Below are 25,070 nucleotides of genomic sequence, written 5' to 3' on the forward strand. Positions count from 1 at the left end.
GATTCTTCACATCAGGTGGCCAGAGTACTGGAGCTTCATTTTCAGCACCAGTCCTTCCAGTGAACATTCAGGGTTGATTTTCCTTTCACATTGACTGGTTTGATTTCCTTGCAGTCCAAGAGACTCCCGGGAGTCTTTTCCAGTACCACAGTTTGAAAGCATCAATTCGTTGGTGCCCAGGCTTTTTTATGGTCCAACTCACATCCATACATGACCACTGGAAGAACCATAGCTTTGACCATATGGACCTTTGCTGGCAAAATGATGTCTCTGCTTTTTATTACGCTGTCTAGGTTTGTCATAGCTTTTCTCTCAAGGAGCAAGCGTCTTTTAATTTCATGGTTGCAGTCACCATCCATGGTGATTTTGGAGCCCAAAAAAAATCTGTCACTGCTTCTACTTTTTCCCCATTTATTTGCCATTATATGATGGGACTGGATGCCATGATATTAGTTTTTGAATGTTGCGTTTTAAGCCAGCATTTTCATTCTCCTCTTTCACCCTCATCATGAGACTCTTCAGTTCCTCTTCACTTTTTGCCATTGGAGTGGTATCATCTGCATATCTGAGGTTGTTGATATTTCTGACAATCTAGAGCCTACTCAAAGGAATGTACAACTTTACATTGTACATGGAGAGGACAGCCTACAACTCAAGCTTATTTTGTGGGTTACAGCAGATTGTGTCATCTGCACAAAGATAAATAGGCCTTTTCCTAATGAAGTGTGAGTGGGAGATTTGAGGGTAGTACTATATACATTATTTGAGTTGAAAGGAATCTTAGTTTACTCCTTTATTTTCTGTCAGGGGGAAACATAGCTTTGTCCCAACTCTATGTTATAAATAGTGAAGTGAATCTTGCTCAGTTGTGTCTGACTCTTCGCAACCCCATGGACTATGGAATTTTCCAGGCTAGAATACTGGAGTGGGTAGCTGTTCCCTTCTCCTAGGGGATCTTCCCAAGCCAGGGATCAAACCCAGGTCTCCTGTACTGCAGGTGGATTCTTTACCAGCTGAGCCACCAGGGAAGCCCATGTTATGAATGACTATGATGTTTTTGTTAATAATTGTTTTAAAATGAAATAACATCTTTCAAGTCTATCAACTTGTATTATAAGCAAAATAATTATAAAGCGCATGTCCATGAAGTTCAAAATACTTTTTGGTTTTGATTATAGCCAAACTAATGGAAGAGGTTAGTAATGTGTCTATAAAGATGGTAGTTTGGGGCCTATGACTGATTTTCTGTTGGAAGACAGTGGGCCATGCTCCCAGACACACCCTCAATTTTAAGGGCAGCCTTGCAATGACAGCATCCAAGAAAAGAAACACTGAAAGTGAAACTCACTCAGTTGTGTCCGACTCTTTGCGACGCTATGGATTATGCAGTTCATGGAATTCTCCAGGCCAGAATACTGGAGTGGGTAGCCTTTCCCTTCTTCAGGGGATCTTCCCAACCCAGGGATCGAACCCAGGTCTCCTGCATTGCAGGTGGATTCTTTACTAGCTGAGCCACAAGGGAAACCCAAGAAAAGAAAACTTACTGTTTCTTTTTAAATAAATTTATCTTCCAGTGTAAGCATTGTCCATTTTTGATCAGTTTAACCATTTATTTTTGACTCTGCTGGGTCTTCGTTGCTGCAGGCTGGTTTTCTCTAGCTGTGGTGTGCAGGCTTCTCGCGGTGGCGCCTTCTCTTGCTGCACAGCATGGACTCTGAGTGCGGGCTTCTGTAGTTGTAGCCCATGGGCTTAGTCGCCCGGCGACATGTGGAATCTTCCTAGGCCATGGATTGAACCTGTGTCCCGTATATTGGTGGGCATCAGATTCTTCACCTCTGGACCACCAGGGAAGTCCAAAACTTACCGTTTGGTCAAATAGAAAGCATGCTTAAATTGTGGTCTGAAGTCTGGTTTTCAAGTCTGTCTTCACTGAATTTGTATGTAAGCTTTGGCAAGTATAGCTAGATTTATGTGAACAGGTAGGACCTTGGGTGGAGTGGGAGTGGGGAGATGCTGCTAAGAGATGAAGAAGGTTCTACATATTACAGCATCATTATTGCAAGTGTGTGTGTGTGTGTGTTAGTCACTCAGTCATGTCCTACTCTTTGCGACCCCATGAACTGTAGCCTGCCAGGCTTCTCTGTCTATGGGAATCTCCAAGCAAGAATACTGGAGTGGATTGCCATTCCCTTCTCCAGAGGATCCTCCTGACCCAGAGATCAAACTCTGGTCTCCTGAATTGCAGACAGATTCTTTACCATTTGAGCTACAGGGAAGTCTTTCATTATTGCAAGGTATCCTGTTAATCCAAATGAATTAACAGAGGATGTGGCAATGTCTGTGTTCTTTTTTTAAGCCAATCACACTATTCATATTATTCAAGAAATTAGCCAAAAAGCCCCTTCTCCCTTATGGAACACCCCTGTCTCCACCCTGCAAGCCTCTCTACATTAGTGTATTCTTACTTTTCAAGATGAAGGTTCATCTAGTGAGTGCTTAGTAGGGACTAGTTGAAAATCTTTTCCTAAAGGAAAAAGGAAGTCCTAAAGGAAAACCAAGTAGCAGGTTCAATAGGTTGATTCTCACAGTGTCTCAGTTTTTGATGTTGAAGCTTCATGTAGTTTTTTATTTGGGATCCTTGAAAATTGTTAAAATAGCATTAAATTGAGATGTGGCTTATAATTGACAGCTAGCCAGCATGGCGGCTCTTCCCTGGTTTGTCGAAGGTCAGCGAGTTCACCCGGGGAGATGGCTGACCTGTGCCATGAACCATACAGAGAATGTGGTGAAATCAATTATCAAAGGCTGGGGCCCCTGCACTGGGAGCTCATCTTAATCACTGGACCATCAGGGAAGTCCTATGAGCAATAGTCTTATTCCTGCTTATTTGAAGGTATCCAAGCCAGGTTTTCCTGGAAAAAGCTGTCTCATAGTTTAATGATCTTCCTGTTTGGTCACTTTGCCTCTTCAGTCCTCTTTTCAGTGGATATTGGTCACTGACAGCCCAGGGTACCATGATCCTGGTTTTCTGGAAATAAGTTTCTTGGCACTGCTCCATCCTTTTGAGGTTTAATTTCTGAAATACTGGTAAATTCTGCCTTCTTGAATTATTCATTGAAAGCATTAAAACTTTTGACTGTGGATGTGTGTCATATAGTGAGAAAAGAAAATGTATAGCCTACACTGCTGCTGCTGCTGCTGCTAAGTCGCTTCAGTCGTGTCTGACTCTGTGCGACCCCATAGACGGCAGCCCACCAGGCTCCCCGTCCCTGGGATTCTCCAGGCAAGAACACTGGAGTGGGTTGCCATTTCCTTCTCCAATGCATGAAAGGGAAAAGTGAAAGTCACTAGCAGTGAGTAAATACTTTCTCATGGCATCTTGACTTTTTCAGTGGGTGACTCTCCAGTTAGATTCAGTGTTTCTGGGGCAGTGGCTGAATGTTTACTGCGGTACGGATGTTGGACTAGAATAAGAAGAGAAAGAGAATAATGGAAAAATATTGGGACTGCTCCAGGGTTCTCAAACTTTAGGGTATCAATATAACGTGGAGGGCTTGTTAAAACACAGATTGCTCAGCATCCGCTCGTGGTTGCTGGTTCAGTAGATCTGGGATCAGCCGGAGAATTTTCATTTCTAAGAAGTTCCCAGGGGATGATGCTTCTGTTGATCCTGGACCACATTTGGAGAACAGCTGCCCTGGAGATTCAGTGAATGGGGATGTAGCTCTGTGGATACCAGTCTGCTTCTCAGGGGCTCTGTTTTCCTATATCTGAGAAATGGTACAATATTTGTGGTTTTCAAGTATTTGAAATCAGAGGAGTCTTTTGTTCCAAACTACATATTGTGTGAAACTCCAAAATGCAAAAGAGAGAAACTGGAATTATGTTACTGACAGCAGAGGTAGAGAATAAAAAGATTTGTGTATTTTGTGTATCTTTGGAGTGGAGAGGAGGGACAGCCCTGGGCTCTCTCTGAAGAACCTAAAACAGTGATAAATCCAATGGAAGAGATGATTTCTGAGGCTTCTGGCATTTGTCATTTTCCCTTTGATTGTGCATGCTCTGGAAACTGGAGACTATTACCTCAATAGCTGGACAAATCTGATCCAGAGACTTAACTGTAAGGTTGTGCCTGTGAGAGACTATGTTTAGTCTATATAAATAGGAATTGAGTCTGTATAAATAGGAATTTATATTGCCACTCAATTCTCATGGTACTATTAAAAAAAAAAAAAAACACCGAGCAGTTCATTTCAGGCAAGAAATGGGGAAATTCTAATGAAAAAGGAAATGGGTGGAGGGTCAGGGGACATGTCTTCCTGCCTTTGGTTTCAGCAGGAGTGTGTAATTCAGTTGAAAGGCTATTCTTGTAAGCCTGGCGGTCAAGCCTAAAATTGGATTTCCTAAGCTTTAGTGGAATCTTTCCTGGAAAATAGATAAAAAGGAGAATAGCAGTATCAACTTTTTAATCAAAGAATGAAACATCTCAGACATCACAGATGTCCAGAGAAGATGTCTGCCTATTGCTCTTGGTTTGTTTTGTCAGCTACTTTATGGAAGCCCTGAAACCAGCCTTAAGCAAAATTATTAATTAGTTTAAACTTGACTTTGGTACTCAATGAGTCCCTGTTCTGGGTTTCTTCAAACCTTTATTTTCTCTCTCCTTCTTTGGCTCATCCTCCTTATAAGAAAAAGTTTAGATATTAATAAAAAGAAGCAAAATGCCCATAAGTATGGAACAATCTCCGTGGTTTATTAAGTGAGAAATCCAGGTGCAGACACTGTAGAAGTGCTCAGCCTTTTGAAGGAAAGTGTTTTTCAGACAATGAATCACAGGTAGTGACCTCTGTTTGGTGGTGGATTTGTTTTTAATTCTAGTGATAGACTTAAAAAGATTCCAATACCTTTCTGACTTTTTTTTTTCTTTACTAAGACCCATATTCAGGCACACATGAGATGGAATGACATAGCCTAACATGGAATAGAAAGTGTCTAAATACATTGCATGTAGTAAGGATATTGTTTCTTGAAACTTGAGTTTGATACAGACCTGTGTATACATGCACACTTTAGATGTATGTAGGATATGTATGCAATATCATATGGTATAGATAGGTAGAAAGATAGGAATATATACGGTATATATTATATATATATAGTATTAGTTAAACTTCTTCAGAAAGACAAACTCAATAGGAGATGTATATATGCAGAAAGAGCTTGTAGGAAGGAAATGGCTCATGTGATTATGGAGGCCAGCAAATCCAAAATCTCAATGTGGGCAGATAGCCTGGAGACTCAGGAGGGGTGATGGTTCAGACAAAATCTGAAGGCAGTCTGCTGGAGAATTCCCTCTTGCTCTGACTGGTCTTTCTGTTCTAGTCAAGTCCTCAACGGATTGGATGAGGCCCACCCATATTACAGCGAGCAGTTTGTTTTATTCATGGTTCACTGATTTAAATGTTAGTCTCATTCTCAAACACCTTCCAGGTTGGCAAAATTAACCATCATGTAGATGTAACTAAGTCACAAGGCAAAATGTCTTACTTATCAAAGTTATACACAATATAACTATGGAAATCTATATGGATATCTATATCTATATCTGTATGGATATCTATAAACAAATTTACACACACCCCACACAGGTGTGCGTGTGTGTGCGCATACAAGTATATCCATTCTAGGGATCTCTCTCTTCCTGTCTCTTGATATTCCTAGAAAGGTTGGTAGATAAATTAGGTAGGTAGATACAGATGGATGAATAGCTAGCTAGATACCCCTAGAATCTCTCTGAAGCAGAGGTTCTGAGTCTGGGGAGGAGTCTTTTTCATCACCTGGGGAGTTTTTCTATAATGAATATGTTGTGCTGCTACCTCTTCCTGCTTCTTTAAGAATAAATTCTAAAATGGTGGAGGGGAAGGAAGACGGGAAACAGCAAACTGTTTTTGAAAAAGTTTGGACTGAAGCAAAGAAAAGACTAGTGCTCTGAAAGTGGATTTCTAGGCATCAGTAATCAGCTGGGAGGTGATGAGCTCTTGGGGGCTCTGGGCTGAGGTCCCTGAGATCTCAGGAGCTTGGATAGCCAGCCAGGGTACCTGATGCTCCCGCTGAGGTTTGCTTTGCTCTTCACCCTTTAGAAACAAGTGCTGCTTTACAACCCTCCACATTGACCAACACATTGATGTTCCTACTAAGTGACTGAAAATACAGTTGACCCTTGAACTGCATGGGTTTGAACTGCACAGGTCCGTTTCTCTGCAGCTTGTTTTTCAATCAACGTGTACTACACTCTCCACGGTTGGTTGACTCTCTGGATGTGGAACCACAGGCGGAGGGCTGACTGTAAAGTTACGCAGGAAGTTTGACTGTGTTGGGCTTGGTACCCTTCACCCTCACACTGTTCAAGGCTCAACTGTGTATGTGATGATAATGCCTAAGGTTTCTGTAAGCCCGTGCTTGCTTCTGGGAGACCCACGACTCCCCTTCCAATGTTACTATTGTGTTACTGTAACAAATCTTGTGAAATGCCATAGACGTACCCTTTGAATCACACACAGGTGACCGGCTTTGTTCTAGACGGAGTTTCCCTAAAGATGGGGTCTGGGGGATCTGGGACATATGGTTATATACATAAATCGACAGGTTTTTTCATTTTCTTAAGTCTGGGAAGGAGGTTAAAAAAATTAATTTGGGAGCAGTTCTTTTCAGGTCATGTTTCTGTTGGGACAGCACTGCATGACGCCCTTAGATACTGCAGGAACCACTCGATCTGTAAGACACGGCTGTCGTTAAGGGATGAGAGTGTCCTTGTGGAACTGACATTTGTTAGAAAACCTTTTGGACAGGTGATGGTTTAGTCTGTGCTCTCTCCCTTGATCATAGATAAAACTGGTGCATTCTGAGTGTCAACTTGAAATTCAGAGGAACCGAACAGAGATTGTATGACTTTTCAGATGTTCTTATAGTAAAATGGGTATGAAATATTTATTTTGAAAAATGTGGATGGTCATCAGTCACTCCCAGGACTGGACTGAAATGGCCTATCTTCAGAGCAAACTTCCTTGGGTCATTTGATCTTTCTTTCTCCTCAGAGGTGTGTCTGACAGTGGTTTGCCTTATGACGAGTATATTATTTAAACATGTGCTATGCATAAGCTTCGTTCCTTTGGGATCACCCTTGGTTTTTAATACCTTTTCTGGCTCTCAGAAATCCATTTAATTACAAGCTATTTTGGTATTTGGCCAAGTCACTAAAACCAGTGAACTCTCCTTGGGGAGACAGTAAATTTTTGATAGGCATACCAGTAAAAATGGAATTCTTCTGCAAACAGACACTTCTTCAAGATTAGTCTCATAAATTCGTGGAGAAACTGGCAGCCTTGTGATATTTTCGGAGACGTTCTGGTGGGTACCAAATGGTGCATAGCTACCGTGTGCTTGGGAAATGTTAACAAGAGGCTCAGCTTTTCTGAATGTGTGTTTTGGCTTTTTGAGATAGCTTCTATGCAGGAAGAACCTTCTTTTAAAACCAAATGTAGACTCTGGACTTTCTCCAAGAGGGATATTGTAAATATATCAAAGCTGATACTGTACTGAATTTCTTTATACAAAGAAAAAAAAGGAGTGGTTCATAAATAATATATAGTGCTTGAATAGAGCCTGCAAATTCAAAGAGATCATCTTTTCTTCTGGCCAGCTTATTGCAAACATTTTTCGTTCAAGTCCTGTTTCTTCCTCCCCACACCCCAGCCCCCGTTTCATCCTGCTCACTTTGCACTGTTCAGATTCTCACCTGGGCCTCGCTGCTTACCCTGTTCTTTACTGTGAGAGTCCACTGACGAAGGGGAAGTTCACAGAACAGGAAGAAAAGGAGAATTCTGCTTTGATCTTGGCCCCCTTTGAGATTTACACCGAATATACACCTAACACACACACATTTTTTCTGCCCTTATGTTAGGTGAGTATGAAGTGATACAAAGTTAAAGGCTTTCAGTCATGTCCGACTATTTGCGGCCCCATGGGCTGTAGCTTGCCAGGTTCCTCTGTCCATGGGATTCTCCAGGCGACAATACTGGAGTGGGTAGCTGTTCCCTTTTCCCAGGGGATCTTCCCAACCCTTCCCACCTTGCTGTGCACCCGAAACAGTCTAAGTCAACTATGCTGTGTTGAGTCGCTCAGCCTTACGAACCCATGGACTGCAGCTCGCCTGGCTCCTCTGTTCATGGGGATTCTCCAGGCAAGAATACTGGAGCGGGTTGCCTATTCCTTCGCCAGGGGAACTCTCCGACTCCAGGGATCAAACCAGGGTCTCCTGCCTTGCAGGTGGATTCTATACCAGCCGAGCTACCAGGGGAGCCCATAAGTCAACTATACGTCAATAAAATAGATATATTAAGGAAAAAATAATCCAAAGACACTGTCCTTTCTGATCGATGGTAGTTTCAAAATATCTATGATTCTGCCATGCATGTGAGTGCACTAAGTCACTTCAGTAGTGTCCAACTCTTGCAACCCTATGGACCATAGTCCACCAGGCTCCTCTGTCCACAGAATTCTCCAGGCAAGAATACTGGAGTGGGTTGCCATGCCCTTCTCCAGGGGATCTTCCCAACCAGGGATCAGACCCAAATCTCTTATGTCTCCTGGATGGATATTTAATTTGTATTAAAAAGATAAAACTGTAGCCTAAGTTCTCAGAGAGCAGCACTCTCACGCATGTCCACTAATAAGCCTCACAAGTGTCCTGTGCTATAAGTCACTTTTTACCTCTCATTTTGCCTCTTGCCGAATTTTTTCTGCGCAGAAACAGAACTGAAGCTCCTCAGAGCCTCTAGAATGCCAGCCACCTAGCCATTTCAAAACCATCTTAACCATCTGCCGACCTGCAAACCCCAGCTGCACTAGCGGAATGGGAGAGGCGTCTTATGCTCAGAGAAAGCCTGGGGCCACCAGCATGAAATGGGGAGCGCACCAAGGCCGAGCACAACTCAGCAGCCCTAGAGGGCTGTCCACACTCACCTGGTGGGAGAAGCTGGGCAGGGAGCTTACCTCTCTCCTCTCCATCTACCTGAATCAGAGCTCATTCAAAGGTCTCTCCTGTTATTTTAACATTTGAATAGATCAGGGACTCCAGTGTTGTGGTGTGAGATTTTAAGGTGGGGTTTGTGTGTGTTAGTTGCTCAGTCATGTCCAACTCTGCAACCTCATGGATTGTAGCCTGACAGGCTCCTCTGTCCATGAGATTCTCCAGGCAAGAATACTGGAATGGGTTGCCATGCCCTTTTCCAGGGGATCTTCCCGATCCAGGGATCGAACCTGGGTCTCCTGCATTGCACGCAGAGTCTCTACTATCTGACCCACCAGGGAAGCACTTTAAAGTTGCGGGGCGGGGCGGTGGGGGTGTATATATTTCCATGACAGCTTTGCAAACTGACCTGTGGTGAATTCTGTGAAATATCATTGTGTATATCATATTAATATTATAGAATCACGACTTTGAAAGCTTGGTTGATGAGTATGCTTTTGTTTTTTAACATCCCCCACTAACCTAACATGGTGACTCAGATGGTAAGGAATCCGCCTGCAAGGCAGGAGACCCTGGTCTGATCCCTGGCGAAGGAATAGGCAACCCACTCCGGTATTCTTGCCTGGAGAATCCCCATGAACAGAGGAGCCAAGGCGAGCTGCAGTCCATGGGTTCGTAAAGAGTTGGACACAGCTGAGTGACTCAACACAGCATAGTTGACTTAGAGTGTTTCGGGTGCATAGCAAGGTGATTCAGTTAAGGAAAAAAAGGTTTTCTGATCAAAGGAAAAGTGGGGAGGGGGAAAGAGACCACCATCTTCCTCATCCTTGAATAGATCAGCCGTTCCTCCTCCACATGGGGCTGGGGAGTTTTGTCCCTATGTGGTCAAGCTGGGATTATCATAGTGCAATAAAAATGAGCCAAAAGGGGGTAACATATGCTAAAAATGGTAAGTCATCTCAGGTTTTAGTATGTCACCTTTCCTTATATTTCTGCTTTTAATGTATGCAGAGGAGCGTGTCCTAGAAACCATTCATTCACTGAGCTCACTGGGCAGGGTGTGGGTTTCATGCCATCATTGTTTTCTTGTTGGGGGGGATGTCTCATACTTCTGTTGCATGACTTTGTGATGAAGAAAACCTGCTTTCTTGAGTGACCATTAATTCACAGGGGTCTCCCATACTTTTTTCTTTACTTAGGATCCCCTAGTGGGATTAGCTATTTAATCACCTACTTTGTCCCTTTGCTCTGCACCGCCAAAGGTGTGTGCACGCCATAGGTAAGCCACAAAGCAGATCCTAAAAAACCTCTACAAATTCCCCATTGGCACAGAGTTTTCTGTCTTTTGCTTTAGAATGTGTGCCCGAGAGAGCTCTCTGTTCTGCACATGGCATGCCATGAGAGGTGGGAGGAGCTGAGGGAAGAGAAAAAGCCCTGGTTGCTAACATTTCCTGCATCTCTTGTGTTGAGCACTGTGCTCGGGCTTTTAAAAATTCATGCTCCCCACGACTATGTGGAAAGGCTATTGGAAATCCATACTGTAGAGGTGAAGAAGGCATAGAGCTGGGAGTGGGTCCTAGTCTGCCTGACTTCATACCTTTCCTCCTGATTCTTTCTTAGGAAGGGGGCAGGGTGAGCGCACATGTGCGTTTTACAAGCCATATGGAATTCTGAAGCGCCACTCGGCTCTGACAGCTGTTTAAATTATCTGGGACACTGCATCCAACATTAGCATGTATGATTGATTGTTGACAGTTCCCATCAGAAGAGGCTGGAGTCCTGGTCGCTGGAGCAGTGTTCACAGAATCTTTCCAAAGTGCTATAAGTGTGATTGAAACTTGGATTCTAGTCATTTTCGCTGGGCTGGAAAACACTGAAGATACTGTTAGGCAGACTTTTTTTTTTTTAACAACTTAGGTGGAGCAGATCATTATTCTGTTCGCTTTGACACAAAGAATGTGGGGATCTTTTTTCATGTGCCAGAGTTCAGGAAATCCATTTTCACTAATCTCATGCTATTCATATTCCATTTGTATTGACTTTTTTGCCCTTGAAAATTTGTTTCATCATCTCTTATCTCATTTCCTAGATGTATTAATATGTTTCATCTTTTAGTATTTGTACTCTCTGAGGTCACTGAGCTTATCTCTCTGTTTTTAAAAATCCTCAATTATTCAGGACAAAATTTAACTCATAAGCATCAACTGAAGGTTTATTAAGTAGTCATTTTCATTGTTTTTCAAATGGCTAGTCTAAACGTGAATTATTGTGCCAAATACTTTGAGTTTTGTCTCTTCAAGTTTCATTTAGTAAGTTTTATTTAGTTCACTCTAGTGAATTTTTTTTTATACTGTAGTATAATATAATAGAACTCTGCTCGCTTGCTGAGTTTTATTGCCAGCCATTTATGAATATCAAATTCATGAAACTCTATCATGAGACAGATGTGATTGTAAAATGATTCTATGGTATTAGGATAAATGTAGGATGTTCTTGACATGGTGGATGGTTTTCCTGTTCTGTCTTTGAAGTGAAAGTCGCTCAGTCGCGTCCAACTCTTTGTGACCCCATGGACTGTAGCCTGCCAGGCTCCACTGTCCATGGAATTCTCCAGGCAAGAATCCTGGAGTGGGTAGCCATTCCCTTCTCCAGGGTATCTTCCCAACCCAGGGATTGAACCCGGGTCTCCCACTTTGCAGGCGGATTCTTCAGTGTTTGAGCCACCAGAGCAGGCCTCTTCTGTCTTCAGTTTTGGCCTTTTGGAGTGTACACATGCATCTTATTATAGTTCTGTCAGTTTATATTATGTTTCATTTACTTAGTTTCTTTTCCTAATATTTTTCCTCTTTAAAGCTGAGAGAGAGAGAGACATTTCCTTGGCAGTGCCAGGGCAGCAGAGGGAATTCCAGTAAGCATCTGTTGACTGTTTCTGTCCCTTCTCCACAAATTCTTCTCCTATCAGAAAAAGATCTTCCTCGAGGCTACCAGACTTTACTCCTGTTGAGTTTGGAGTATAAGGGGTTGTCAGCAGAAAGGCTGGAGAGTAGACTGGAACAGAGCTTAGAAGATCGTGAGATCGTGAGAGTGTGGTAAGGTTGAGCTCAACTTAGTGAGCAGCTGGGGAGGTGTTGGCAGGGTCAGGGACCCCTGCTGAAACTACGGTCCTGATGATCTGAGGAGAGTCTGTACCCACTGAATAAGAGAACAGAGAACTACCCAAACTAGGCACCTGCCTGGACATGGGAGCGAAGTGTCAGAAAGAGTCAACTATGACGTCCAGGTCTAGGTACCTGTGATGAAGATGGTGCTGCTAAGACCATGGGGAGACGGGATGGGGGGAAAGTTGGGAGCAAGTCAAGGAGAGTTTGGAGACGGTCTTCCTGATTTTTGAAACTTTGGAGTTTTGAGGTGTCAGTAGGCACTGTGTCCCATGAACAGTTAGAAATATCCTCCAAAGAGTTAGAAATCTGGAGCTCCAGAGAGAGGTCTTGGGTGCGTTTGTCGATCTGGATTCAGCTTCTAGAAATAATGGCTAAACCCTGTGCAAGAATGAGGTTGTCAGGCAAGCACATGTGAAAAGAGAGGAGAAAATGACAGGGATGCAGCCTTGTTTGGGGTTTAATTTTTTGAGGGAAAAAGACTAGGAGACTAAGGTAGCTCAGAAATGCCCTCAGAGAGGGGAGTTAATTTCCTGAATGCCATGGACCGGGATGGGTGGTGAGGGAGAGTTTCTCAACTGTATGTATAGTAGATCATCAGACTGGCAAACAGTTTTAAAGTGACACTATCTCTTGCTGGCAGACACGCTGGGGAAAGCCACTATGAAAAGAGTCTGGCAGAGTCTCTTAAAATGTAAAATGCACACAGCCTTTGACCCAGCAGTGCTTCCCCTGGGACTCCATCCCATAGAAGTAAAAGCAGCTGTATGTAATTTGTTTGTACAAGAATATTTAATACAGCATTGTTTGTAGTGGCAAAGAACTGGAAGCTAAGTGGGTGCTTTCAACAAGGGGTGGTTGGATAAAATGAGGCGCGTCCATGCCTTGGGTTTCTGGACTACTCAGAAGGATTCCCACGAGAAAAGAAGAGGCAAAGCACCATGTATAATAGGATCCTGGTTGTGTCGGTTATAAAATGACTTAAAAAATCTTGTATATATGTTAACGCTGCTTGGGAAGAGAGAAGTTGACACTATGGGAGGTGGGTGGTGGTCAGTTGCTCACTCGTGTCCAACTCTTTGCGACCCCATGGACTACAGGGCGCCAGGCTTCTCTGTCCTTCACTATCTTTCACAGTTTGCTCATCTCATGTCCATTGAGTCGATGGTGCCATCCAACCATCTCATCCTCTGTTGCCCCCTTGTCCTCCTGCCCTCAATCTTTTCCAGCATCAGGGTCTTTTCCAATGACTCAGTTCTTTGCATCAGGTGGCCAAAGTATTGGAGCTTCAGCATCAGTCCTTCTGATGAATATTCAGGACTGATTTCCATTAGGATTGACTGGTTTGATTTCTTCGCTGTCCAAGGGACTCCCAAGAGTCTTCTCCAGCACAGTTCAAAAAGCATCAATTCTTTGGTCCCCTGCCATCTTTATGGTCCAACTGTCACATCCATACATAACCACTGGAAAAACCATAGCTTTGACTAGACGGACCTTTGTTGGCAAAGTGATGTCTCTGCTTTTTAATATGCTGTCTAGGTTTGTCATACTTTTTCTTCCAAGGAGCAAGTGTCTTTTAATTTCATGGCTGCAGTTGTCATCTGCAGTGATTTTGGAGCCCAAGAAGATTAAGTCTGTCACTGTTTCCATTTTTTTCTTATCACTTTGCCATAAAGTGATGGGACTGGAATCCATGCCACCTGGAGGTGGGTGGGAAGAAAATAAAGAACAGGACTACTTAAAAAATATCTAAGATGAAACATCATGAAACATCACTTGTATGTATGTATAGACAGATACGGGAAGGATGGTCACCAGAATGTTATAGGTGAGTATCTCAGGGTGTGGAGATTTTTTCTTTTTTACTTTTTTCCTTATAACTTCTTCATGTTGCAAATCAATGAGAAAAGGCCATTGAATTTAGAGTTTAGAAATTGCTGGAAACTTTTCTGAGAGTAATTGGGAGTGGAAGCCCCATTTCTTGCTGTGAAGAGTAGTAACAAAGTAGGGATAGTACAGGTGTGATTTTTTTTTTAAAAAGAAATTTTGAAGGGGAAAAAATCTTTGGTGGCAAAAAAGAAAACTGGCAGCTTGAGAGGGTGACAGTGCTGAGAGAGGCTAGTGCAGTGCAGGGGAGATCCAGGCGAGTTTAGAAGCCGGTGCAGTGGAAGTGGAGGGGCTGAACTGAAGATGCCCTCCGGCGCGGACGGCAGTTCATCCGGGCCAGGAGCGCAGGCGGATAGCTGGGGGGCAGTGAGGACGTGACTTCTGGGGCTGACTGGCAGGCAGGACCAGGTGAAGAGAGCTTTGGAGGAAGGAAGTTGAGGGAAAGGGTTTTTAAAATACAGGAGACGGGGTTATTGGCCAAGCATCAGAAGCTTTTAGGGTGGTTTTGGATATTTTGATAGATGCAGAAGTTTGAAACAGCCTCTGTAGGAGATGCTAGAAAATTCATAACATGTCAAGAAAAAGAGTGGAAAGCTACAGGGGGTCTGTAGTAAAGTTAGAGAGCTGAACCCCTAGGTAGTCCCCTCCCTGACCTCCAATGCAGTAACATTTAAGGCAGTCTGCAGGGGCTCCGGCCAGTCCCAGGAGCAGGGGTTAAAAGTGTTTTAAAAAGCAGAGACATCACTTTGCTGACAAAAGCCCATATAGTCAAAACTATGATTTTTCCAGTCGTCGTGTATGGATGTGAGTTGGACCATAAAACAGGCTAAGCACTGAAGAATGGATGCTTTCGAATTGTGATGCTGGAGAAGACTCTCGTGAGTCCCTGGGAGTGATCTCCCAAGGAGATCAAACCAGTCAATATGGGAGGAAATCAACCCTGACTATTCATTGGATGCTGAAGCTCCAATACTTTGGCCACTTGATTGGAAGAGCCAACTCATTGGAAAAGACCTAGATGCTGGGATAGATTGAGGGCAAGAGGAGAAGGGGGTGGCAGAGGATGAGATGGTTGGGTGGCATCACTGACGCATTGGGATGTGTTGGAACAAACTCCGGGAGACGGTGGAGGACAGAGGAGCCTGGCATGCTACAGTCTATGGGGTCATGAGGAGTCGTATGCAACTTAGCGACTGAACAGCAAAACAACAAGGAAAATTAAGGGGCCAAAGGACTTCCGGTTTGTTATGACATCATCGTGGGAATGACTGGGAATGAATAGTGTCCAAGTGATAGAGAAGAGGTGGTCAGCGGGGCCCCTCAGTAAGGGCCTGCGGGAGAGAGACCTTGGGAGGAAGGTTGGGGAGGGGAATCCCGAGAGTCTGAGGTCTTGGGTGTGGGGCAGTAGCTTCAGTGTTCGGTACAAGACTTGACTTCATGTCCTCTGTTCTATAACATCACCATCTTCCTTTCACTCCTGGACAGATAGAGTTCAAACCCTGCCTGACTGTTTAAACCCTGTCTTTAGGATTTCTCCTAAAGTCCTTGCTTTGACGTCATTGGTCTAGTCACTGCCTTCCAAAAACAAACAAACAAACCCCAAACCCACACCTGGGTGATTTGCCTCTGGGCATGTGTGTCTTCTTGCATGTGGCTGTTGAGCCCTGGATATGGCCAGTGCAGCTAAGCTGTTAAGTGCAAAATCCACACCCACTGAGTTTTGAGACCTTTGCACAAACTCAATTATAAGCTCATTAATAATTTTATGTTGTTTTCATGTTACCGTGACAGTAATGTGGGTATATTGGATTCCAATACATTATTTAAATTAATCTCATCTGTATCTTGCTTTACCAAAGTAGTCACTGGAAGAGTTACTTACACACATCAGTTCAGTCGCTCAGTCGTGTCCAACTCTTTGCGACTCCATGGACTGCAGCATTCCAGGCCTCCCTGTCCATCACCAACTCCTGGAGCCTATTCAAACTCATGTCCGTTGAGTCAGTGATGCCATCCAACTATCTCATCCTCTGTCATCCCCTTCTCCTCCCACCTTTAATCTTTCCTAGCATCAGGGTCTTCTCAAATGAGTCAGTTCTTTGCATCAGGTGGCCAAAGTATTGGAGTTTCAGCTTCAGCATCAGTCCTTCCAATGAATATTCAGGACTAATTTCCTTTAGGATGAACTGGTTGGATCTCCTTGCAGTCCAAGGGACTCTCAAGAGTGTTCTCCAACACAACAGTTCAAAAGCATCAATTCTTCAATGCTTAGCTTTCTTTATAATCCAACTCTCACATCCATACATGACTGCTGGGAAAACCACAGCCTTGACTAGACAGACCATTGTTGACAAAGTAATATCTCTGCTTTTTAATATGCTGTCTAGGTTGGTCATAACTTTTCTTACAAGGAGTAAGCGGCTTTTAATTTCATGGCTGCAGTCACCATTTGCAGTGATTTTGGAGCCCCAAAAAATAAAGTCTGACACTGTTTGCATTGTTTCCCCATCTATTTGCCATAAAGTGATGAGACCAGATGCCATGATCTTAGTTTTCTGAATGTTGAATTTTAAGCCAAGTTTTTCACTCTCCTCTTTCACTTTCATCAAGAGGCTCTTTACTTCTTCACTTTGTGCCATAAGGGTGGTGTCATCTGCATATCTGAGGTTACTGATATTTCTCCCAGCAATCTTGATTCCAGCTTGTGCTTCATCCAGTCCAGCATTTCTCATGATGTACTCTGCATAGCTGACTTACATGCATAGATGACATTTTATTTCCATGAGTCACCCAGCTCTAGACAGGGGTAGATGGGGTTACCCTGAAAAGTGAATGTGAACGTGAAGTCACTCAGTCATGTCCGACTCTTTGTGACCCCATGGACTGTAGACTACCAGCTCCTCCATCCATGGGATTTTCCAGGCATGAATACTGGAGTGGGTTGCCATTTCCTTCTCCAGGAGATCTTCCCTGACCCAGGGATTTAACCTGGGTCTTCTGCATTGTAGGCATACGCTTTATTGTCTGAGCCACCAGGGAAATCCTAGGGTTACCCTAGGTTGAAGCTTTCCTCGTTGTCATCCACTTCTCCATATCTTCATGTCTCAAGGCCAACTTCAGTCTCCTTTCTCATCTGTGACACTTAATGTCTTACCTCTTGTCACTTATTTCTAGCTTAGGTTGGGAATGTCCCAGGTTTCCAGTTTTGTATCTTTATTTGAAATCTGCTTGCAAGCATCTCTTATCTTGTTTCCTAGGAGATAAGATTGATATTGCCTTTACTGGACGGTAATCCCCTTGCAAGCAGGACTGATAAAATAAGCGTGGTTTTAAAATATGAGTAGTTTTTTCTTGCTTCTGGCTGTTTCTATTTTTGGGCTCTGTCCCTGTAAGGAGCTCAAAGTTTTGTTGAATGAGTAAATAGATAATACATCCGCATTTCCACCAGTCTTAACAAAATACACATGTTAAATCCAAATGAGTCAGCCATGGGCATCACTGACTTTCAGATAGACCTGTGATTGAATCTAGAATGGTCATTCTTGCTCTCTGACCTTCACAAATTATTGAATTCTTTGTACCTTCGCATCCTTTGTAATTGAGGCACTGATACTTATCGCATAGAGTTGCTTTGAGAAAAGTCCAAGTGCTGTGCTGTGTAAATGCTTAGTGGTGCCTAGTCCCTGTTACTAGGAAAGCTTGTTTGGAATGTTGAAATTGTGAGTGAAAGCTGCTGGTGAATTTACATGGACTTTCTCCTCTTGAGCTGGTAAAACTTATCTGTGGTGCCATGCATCATCTCTTGGCTGTGTTCTGATGGTGTTTTTGTTTGCCTGCTTTGTGATATTTCTGAATAGTGGCAATGGTTGAGGATCCCTCTGTCTTTGCCGGAAACACATGTTAATAGCATCCAAATTAGTAGATGACTGAGTAAATAAAGATTTGCTGACTGAGTAATGAATGGATTGCTTTAAGGGAGAATGTGTGTGCAGGTGACTTTTTTTTTTTTTTAAAGAAAAACTAAGTCCTTATAAATGATTTGTTGAATGAATGAAAGTGAAAAGTGAAATTGCTCAGTCGTGTCCAACTCTTTGTGACCCCATGGACTGTAGCCTACCAGGCTTCTCTGTCCATGGGATTTTCCAGGCAAGAGTACCGGAGTGGGTTGCCATTTCCTTCTCCAGGGATCTTCCCGACCCAGGGATCGAACCCGGGTCTCCCACATGGCAGGCAGATGCTTATCCTCTGAGCCACCAGGGAAGACCGAATGAATGAGAAAATGAGAAAACAAGTGATTTAAATAAAATTGAAAATTAAGTAAGCAAAGTAAATGGAAAATGACGAAATGAAAGTCCTTCCTGGGAGAAGGTTGAAAACGATGGAGGTGGCCTGCCTTGAATATGCCATGGGCTCCAGAGGTACTCTTCCTCCCCATATGTGGCTTTCTCTGATATTTGGAAAGAATAGCAGACTGATAACTGGTTGGTCTGACTTCTTGCCTTGAGCCTCCTGACCAGCTGTGGAATCCTGGGGAAATGACTTAACCTTTCTGAGCCCCTGCTTCCTCGATTGCAGAGCAGGGCAGGCAGATTAGAGAAGTCAGCAAAGTGGATGGTCAGACATGGCTGGGAGTCAGCCTGGGTCTTCCTTACTGGCCGTGCCACCTCCCAGCTGAGCAGCCTTGCCCCAGTCCCTCAACTCCTTCTTCACTTTGGGAGTGAAAGAGTGTGTCCTGTTCCTGCCTGAAGAAGCCCATGGAAGTCAACTGCAGATCACTGGTTGATTGGTAAGCATTTGTTGACTTGAAGAAAATAAGATCCATGGATATGTCTCACAACATTATTAGCTGGCTCTGGGGGTTCAGATGGTAAAGAATCTGCCTGCAGCATAGGAGACCTGGGTTTGATCCCTGGGTTGGGAAGATCCCCTGGAGAAGAGAATGGCAACCCACTCCAATATTCTTGCCTGGAGAATTCCATGGACAGGGGAACCTGGTGGGCTATAAGTCCAAGGGGTCACAAAGAGTTGGACATGACTGAGCGACTAACACTTTGCTTTCTAGTCCAATATAAAATAAAATGTTTCAAAACAAAAAAAATAAAGCAGGAGAAACATAGATATTAAGAAAGAAAAAGAAAGTGAAGTTGCTCAGTCATGTCCGACTCTTTGTGACCCTGTGGACTGTAGCCTCTCAGGCTTCTCTGTCCATGGGATTTTCCAGGCAAGGGTACTGGAGTGGGGTGCCATTGCCTTCTCCAGGGGATCTTTCCAACCCAGGGATTGAACCTGGTCTCCCGCTTTGCAGGCAGAAGCTTTGCCATCTGAGCCACCAGGAAAGCCCGTAGGTATTAACCTATGCTTTTTATTTTCTAGTTATGTTTATTGTCTAAGAATATATTTAAACAATTTCTACCAAAAAAAAAACTGAACAGAGTTGGGCATGCTGTGTGATGCGTGTACCTGGCCAGTTCTTGAAGAGCTCATTGACCCCTGGAATCTTTAATGCTGAGGAGAGACATAAACAACCACCGAGCCTGAGCTGAGTTAGTGCAGCTTTCCCTCGCAGGGAAAACCACCTGGGGCTGTCTTGCAGAAGCAATACAATGTCTTTTGTTGTCAAATTCCTTGAGTTATGAGAAGTTAAAGCTTACTCTGATGGTAGAATATGGTTACTGCTTAAGTTTAAGCTCCCCTCAGTGACCTTGGAACTGAGCTGGTTTTTTCAGGCCTTACTGGGCTTACTTGTGTCATGTTCTGGGTTTGGTTTTGGCTCTGCAGCTGTGGATATGTATAAAGTGAATTCATTTCCATATCCATCTTAGGTTTCTTCATTTCTGGCTTCTGTTTTGAAGGAGTGGTTTTGCAAACAAAGGGATTGAGAGAGAAAAAGGAATCCAGTTTTTGCTCCTCACCCCCCCAAACCCCCGGCATATAAATTTATTTTGAGATCTGCATTCTTTTCCTCTTTGTTCAAGATGTCTGAATTTGACTTGGATTTACTTGCAGCTACTGCAGGAAATGGACTTTGGAGGAAAATCTGAGCCCAGGGGTGGATCTCAGCTAGAGATGCTGTCTGTACTTGGCACCTGGCACTCTTGAAGACAAATCTTAGCCTGGAATGAGGTCCGAGGTGCCACACTCTGCCACGATGCAGAGTGTTGAGGGGTTGGTGTGAGGGATCTTTATGATTTAGAAGTGAAAGAATTCTTAGGAAAATGTGCAGCTGAGTAACTGAGAGTTATCTTTCCATCATAAGCCTGTGTTCTTTTCAGCTACTCCCGTCCAAGACCGCCTGGTCGGTGCACGGGACCACGTGCAGGTAGAAATGGTGCCATGACTGTGTATCCTCTGTTGCTCTTGCAGTGTGATGTGTTGGGCGACCTCCCAGCCTGAGAGCAACTAGAAGTGAATGGTCATAAGCAGCCAAGCAAAGATGAAGAGAGATTTGAAGTCAATAAAGGCAGGTGTTGGAGAGGGAAATGGCAACCCACTCCAGTATTCTTGCCTGGAGAATCCCATGGAGGGAGGAGCCTGGTGGGCTACAGTCCACGGGGTCATAAAGAGTCGGACACGACTGAGCGACTGAGCACACAGCACAAAGGCGGGTGTTACCCATCAGTCTTTGGAGGCCTTCTTTTGTGGGGACAGTTCTTGTTTTGCTATACACTTGGCAGTAGTGAGATTTGGCCAGCCTTCCTGGAAGGCAAAGCTCCTCGTGAACGTGAATAGTTTTGTGCTTTTGTTCATCACATCTAAAAGTCCTTAGTGAGGCCTGAGACTGTCCTGCTCCATAAACCACTTCCTGAGATGCAGACTGTTGGGTTGTGTGGTAATTTCTCTGGTCCTCACTTATCTTCATCTGAGAAATGAAAGGATAGGAGAAAGTATTTCCATGACTCTTCATCATCAGCAACATCCTCATCTCGTTGACTCGTAGGAATCTGCGATGCCGTTGTCTCAGTCCTGCCAGGAGGACATGAGCTTGGAGAGGGTGAGGAATTCAGCAGTGGGGCTGGGGTTTGACCCAGGCTAATTCCAGAGCACGTGTTCTTTGTACCACGCCAAGCTTTTGTTTCCTGGGTAGCTCAGCTGGTAAAGAATCCGCCTGCAATGCAGGACACCCTAGTTTGATTCCTGGGTTGGAAAGTTCCCCTGGAGAAGGGATAGGATACCCACTCCAGTATTCTTGGGCTTCCCTGGTGGCTCAGACGGTAAAGAATCTGCCTGCAATGTGGGAGATCTGGGTTCGATCCCTGGGTTGGGAAGATCCCCTGGAGGAGGGCATGACAACCCACTCCAGTATTCTTGCCTGGAGAATCCCATGGTCAGAGAAGCCTACTGGCCTACAGTCCGTGAGATTGCAGAGAGTCGGACGTGACTGAATTGGCTTAGCATGCACATGGGCTTTTGTGACCTTCAACTACATGATTCTGGGGAAATGACTTATTACTGTTTTCCTTTACTATGAGGTATAAGTGAAGAATGAAAAGTGAATTCTACATCTGTTTTCTGAGAATTGATAGACATCTAGAATAACTGCTTTTCTAACTGTTAGATTTAAGTACCAATATCTGAACCAGAGAATATAAGAGCTCACAGACATAAACCCACATGATATAATTGTTTAATCTCAGATTTTTCAGACCACAAATTTCCTGGAAGAGACTGTACATTTTTTTTGAGAGTATCATAAAAGCTGGGTTTAGGAATTGTCTTTAGGTGGCAGATGGATATGTTATGTTTGATCACTTTAATATTTTTGCTTTATAGGAAAGAATCCTATCCCTAAATTGCTGTTATATTTAGGTCTTCAGGGGTGGGATCTTATGAATTTGCTATTATAGTAGACCGAAATCTATATATAGGGGCATTCAAATTAAATGTGGTGTAAATCCATGCCTTTAAAAAAAGAAAGCAATTACTATGTTGGAAAGCCAAGCTATAAAAAGTAAGTGAAATCATAGGAGAGCCAAGACAGGATTTCATTTTACTAAGCCAGTGGCCCTGACTTTCTTTTCTCTCTGAGTCCTGTGGGGACAGAGTAGAGAATACAAATGTTTTGGAATTAGGATCTTAGACCTTTATAGGTGGTCGAACCTTGGGGGCCTTCCTTGCTGGCCCTCACCCTGCAGATTAAGATGGATCTGGCAGGATGAAGGGCTCAGATACTCAGCTTGTACTTCGGTAAATGTCATTTTAGTTACCGAGCATCCCATAGAAACTTTTTTCTTTAAAAAGGCTATTTTTTATTTAATGTGTCTCAAACACATTGTAACACTTTGTTGTCAAATTAAAATTAATTTCCTGGACAGTGTATGCATCTTTAGCCACTGGAGCTAGATTCGTACCAGCCCATTTTACCGACCACATTTAAAAATCTCTTTCCAGTGCAAGTACACAAATGCATGTGGCCCCTTGCTCTTGCCTGCTTCCACCCCCACTCCCAAAGGAGAAAAGGGAGGGAGAAGAAAGACTTGGGGAGCCTTCTGAAAAGTACCTGGACCTTTCCCTGTTGGGTGGTTTGGAAGGCAGCCTCTTTGGCAGTTGTGAGAATGAAGGACATTGAGCATTAACTGGTCTGTACATTCTCAGTGATCCCGTCTCAGAATATAACCGGCTTCTTTTATAGGACTTTCCTCCACAGAGGCGCCTCGCAGCCCTGTTAGAGCTCTGATAACAATAGGTTGGATTTCCACCTGGGAACATAAGAGCTCCTATCCAGCATTTTGCTTTGTCCTCTGATGGTGCTCCATGGCCTTGGCTGGGTACTGGATGAAAAAGAGCCTCTAACGAGGGGAATACTTAAGACTGGGGGAAGCTGTCACATCACAAAAGTCTTTCCCTTGAGGACATGTTCCACATTTCAGATAATAAAAACCTTTATTTATTCCAAATGCAGATGATCTTGGCATCCTTTCTGACCTGCTTTCCCCAGGCTCTTCCCAAGCTTCCCATTAAGGACCATCATCCTTTTGTGATGGGAATTGATTATTTCTCACCATTCTCTGCCCCGCCCCACCCCTCCCCGATCCTCTCTGGAGTAGAATATGACTTTTCCTTGCAGAATTCACTGTGGTTAACTGTTACACTCGAAAGGGAACAGATGAGTGCTGAGAGAGTACTGGAAGTGTTTTTGTAACAAAGAGGCTGCCCACTGGAAGTGGAGGCGTCCAGGAAGGGCTGGTAGGCTTCACAGGACTGACTCAGCCGTGACTCAGATGGCAGCCTGTGTGGCCCCCTTGGCCCCAGTGCCAGTCTCTGCCAGTGGAGAGGTGTTATCTTGGCTGCTCCCGTGAGAACCTAAAGGTTAAAATGAACGACTATGATGCTGGCTTTGGTTTAAGTGTGCATTCATCTCTCCTTAGGGACTTGGTGAGAAGCTCTTGGACTTCCCTGGTGGCTTAGACGGTAAAAGCGTCTGCCTGCAATGCGGGAGACCTGGGTTCGATCCCTGGGTTAGGAAGATGCCCCTGGAGAAGCCAATAGCACCCCACTCCAGTACTGTTGCCTGGAAAATCCCATGGATGGAGGAGCCTGGTGGGCTACAGTCCATGGGGTCACTAAGAGTTGGACACGAGTGAGCGACTTCACTTTCACTTTTCACTTTCATGCACTGGAGAAGGAAATGGCAACCCACTCCAGTGTTCTTGCCTGGAGAATCCCAGGGACGGGGGAGCCTGGTGGCTGCCATCTATGGGGTCGCACAGAGTCGGAAACGACTGAGGCCACTCAGCAGCAGCAGCAGCAGCAGCAGCAATGTGCTGCTGGGTTTTCACTAGTGAAGCTATTCAATTCAGTAGAGAGTTGGGAAGAAAGCAATCTGGTTGTTCAAACATTGGTTGTTTTAATGCCTCTTTGTTTCCTTGAAATGCCACCTCATGTTTCTGAGTCTCCATACAAGTTTGTATCTATTTCTGGACTCTGAATGTTTCTGTTTGGTAGCAAGCTATTATGATTACGGTAAATTTATATCAGTAGAATATTGTGCTGTCTGATAGGGCCAATACTCTCATGTTTGTTTTTTGCCTTTTTTTCCTCAAAATATTTTTCTGGGCTATTCTTTACAAAATTAGTCATCCAGATGAACTTTAGGAGGAACTTTTAAAAATCTATTTGTGATTGCTCTGCGTATATCGTAATTTCAGAGTTTGAGCTCTTGTGATTTGAATCTTCCTACCAAGACTGTCAGAATTTTTCAGGTCTTCTTTGTGCTCTTTAGTAAAAATTTAATAGGTTTTTATTATAGATATTATGCATTCCTACTAATTTACAATTATTTAGTAATTTTTGCTGGTGATGGAAAAGGATTTTTCCTCACTTTTTTTTTTTTTTAAACACCTAATGACTTTAATATTAGGTATTATTGTTTTAAATGAATGAAAGTGACAGTCATTCAGTCATGTCTGACTCTTTGTGACCACATGGACTATATAGTTCATGGAATTCTCCAGGCCAGAATACTGGAGTGAGTAGCCTTTCCCTTCTCCAGGGGATGTTTCCAACCCAGGGATTGAACCCAGGTCTCCTGCAATGCAGGTGGATTATTTACTAGCTGAGCCACAGTAATTTCTAAATCTCTTCAACTTTAAATTCCAAGAAGGTAAATAGCAAGACACAGAAACTCCTTGGGGCCTCGGTTAATGACAAGGCCCTGGAGTTTGGGATCCTCTTGCCTTTTAAGTGGTTATTACTCATATGTAGAAGCCTACTCATTTTGTCTCTTCACGGTATGGTCCTCTTATAACTTGCTTAATAATTTCAACACATTTTCATCTGACTATCTTGGATTTTCCAGACTATCATATCATCCATTAAAGTAGGAATAATAATCATTCCTCATTTCCCTGGTGGCTCAGGTGGTAAAGAGTCTGCCTCCAATGCAGAAGACCTGGGTTTGATCCCTGGGTTGGGAAGATCCCCTGGAGAAGGAAATAGCAACCCACTCCAGTATTTTTGCCTGGAAAAATCACATGGATGTAGGAACTTGGTGGGCTACG

At 43.7% G+C, this 25,070-nt stretch overlaps 1 protein-coding gene across 2 annotated transcripts in view; it reads left to right on the forward strand.

Annotated features, from left to right (window-relative positions):
- TIAM2 (TIAM Rac1 associated GEF 2) overlaps nucleotides 1-25,070 on the forward strand; it is a 239,432-nt gene that overhangs the window by 10,523 nt on the left and 203,839 nt on the right. The gene's annotated exons all lie outside the window — the stretch shown is intronic.

The sequence above is a fragment of the Bos javanicus genome, chromosome 9 (genome assembly GCF_032452875.1).
Source record: "Bos javanicus breed banteng chromosome 9, ARS-OSU_banteng_1.0, whole genome shotgun sequence".
Classification (NCBI taxonomy): Eukaryota; Metazoa; Chordata; class Mammalia; order Artiodactyla; family Bovidae; genus Bos; species Bos javanicus.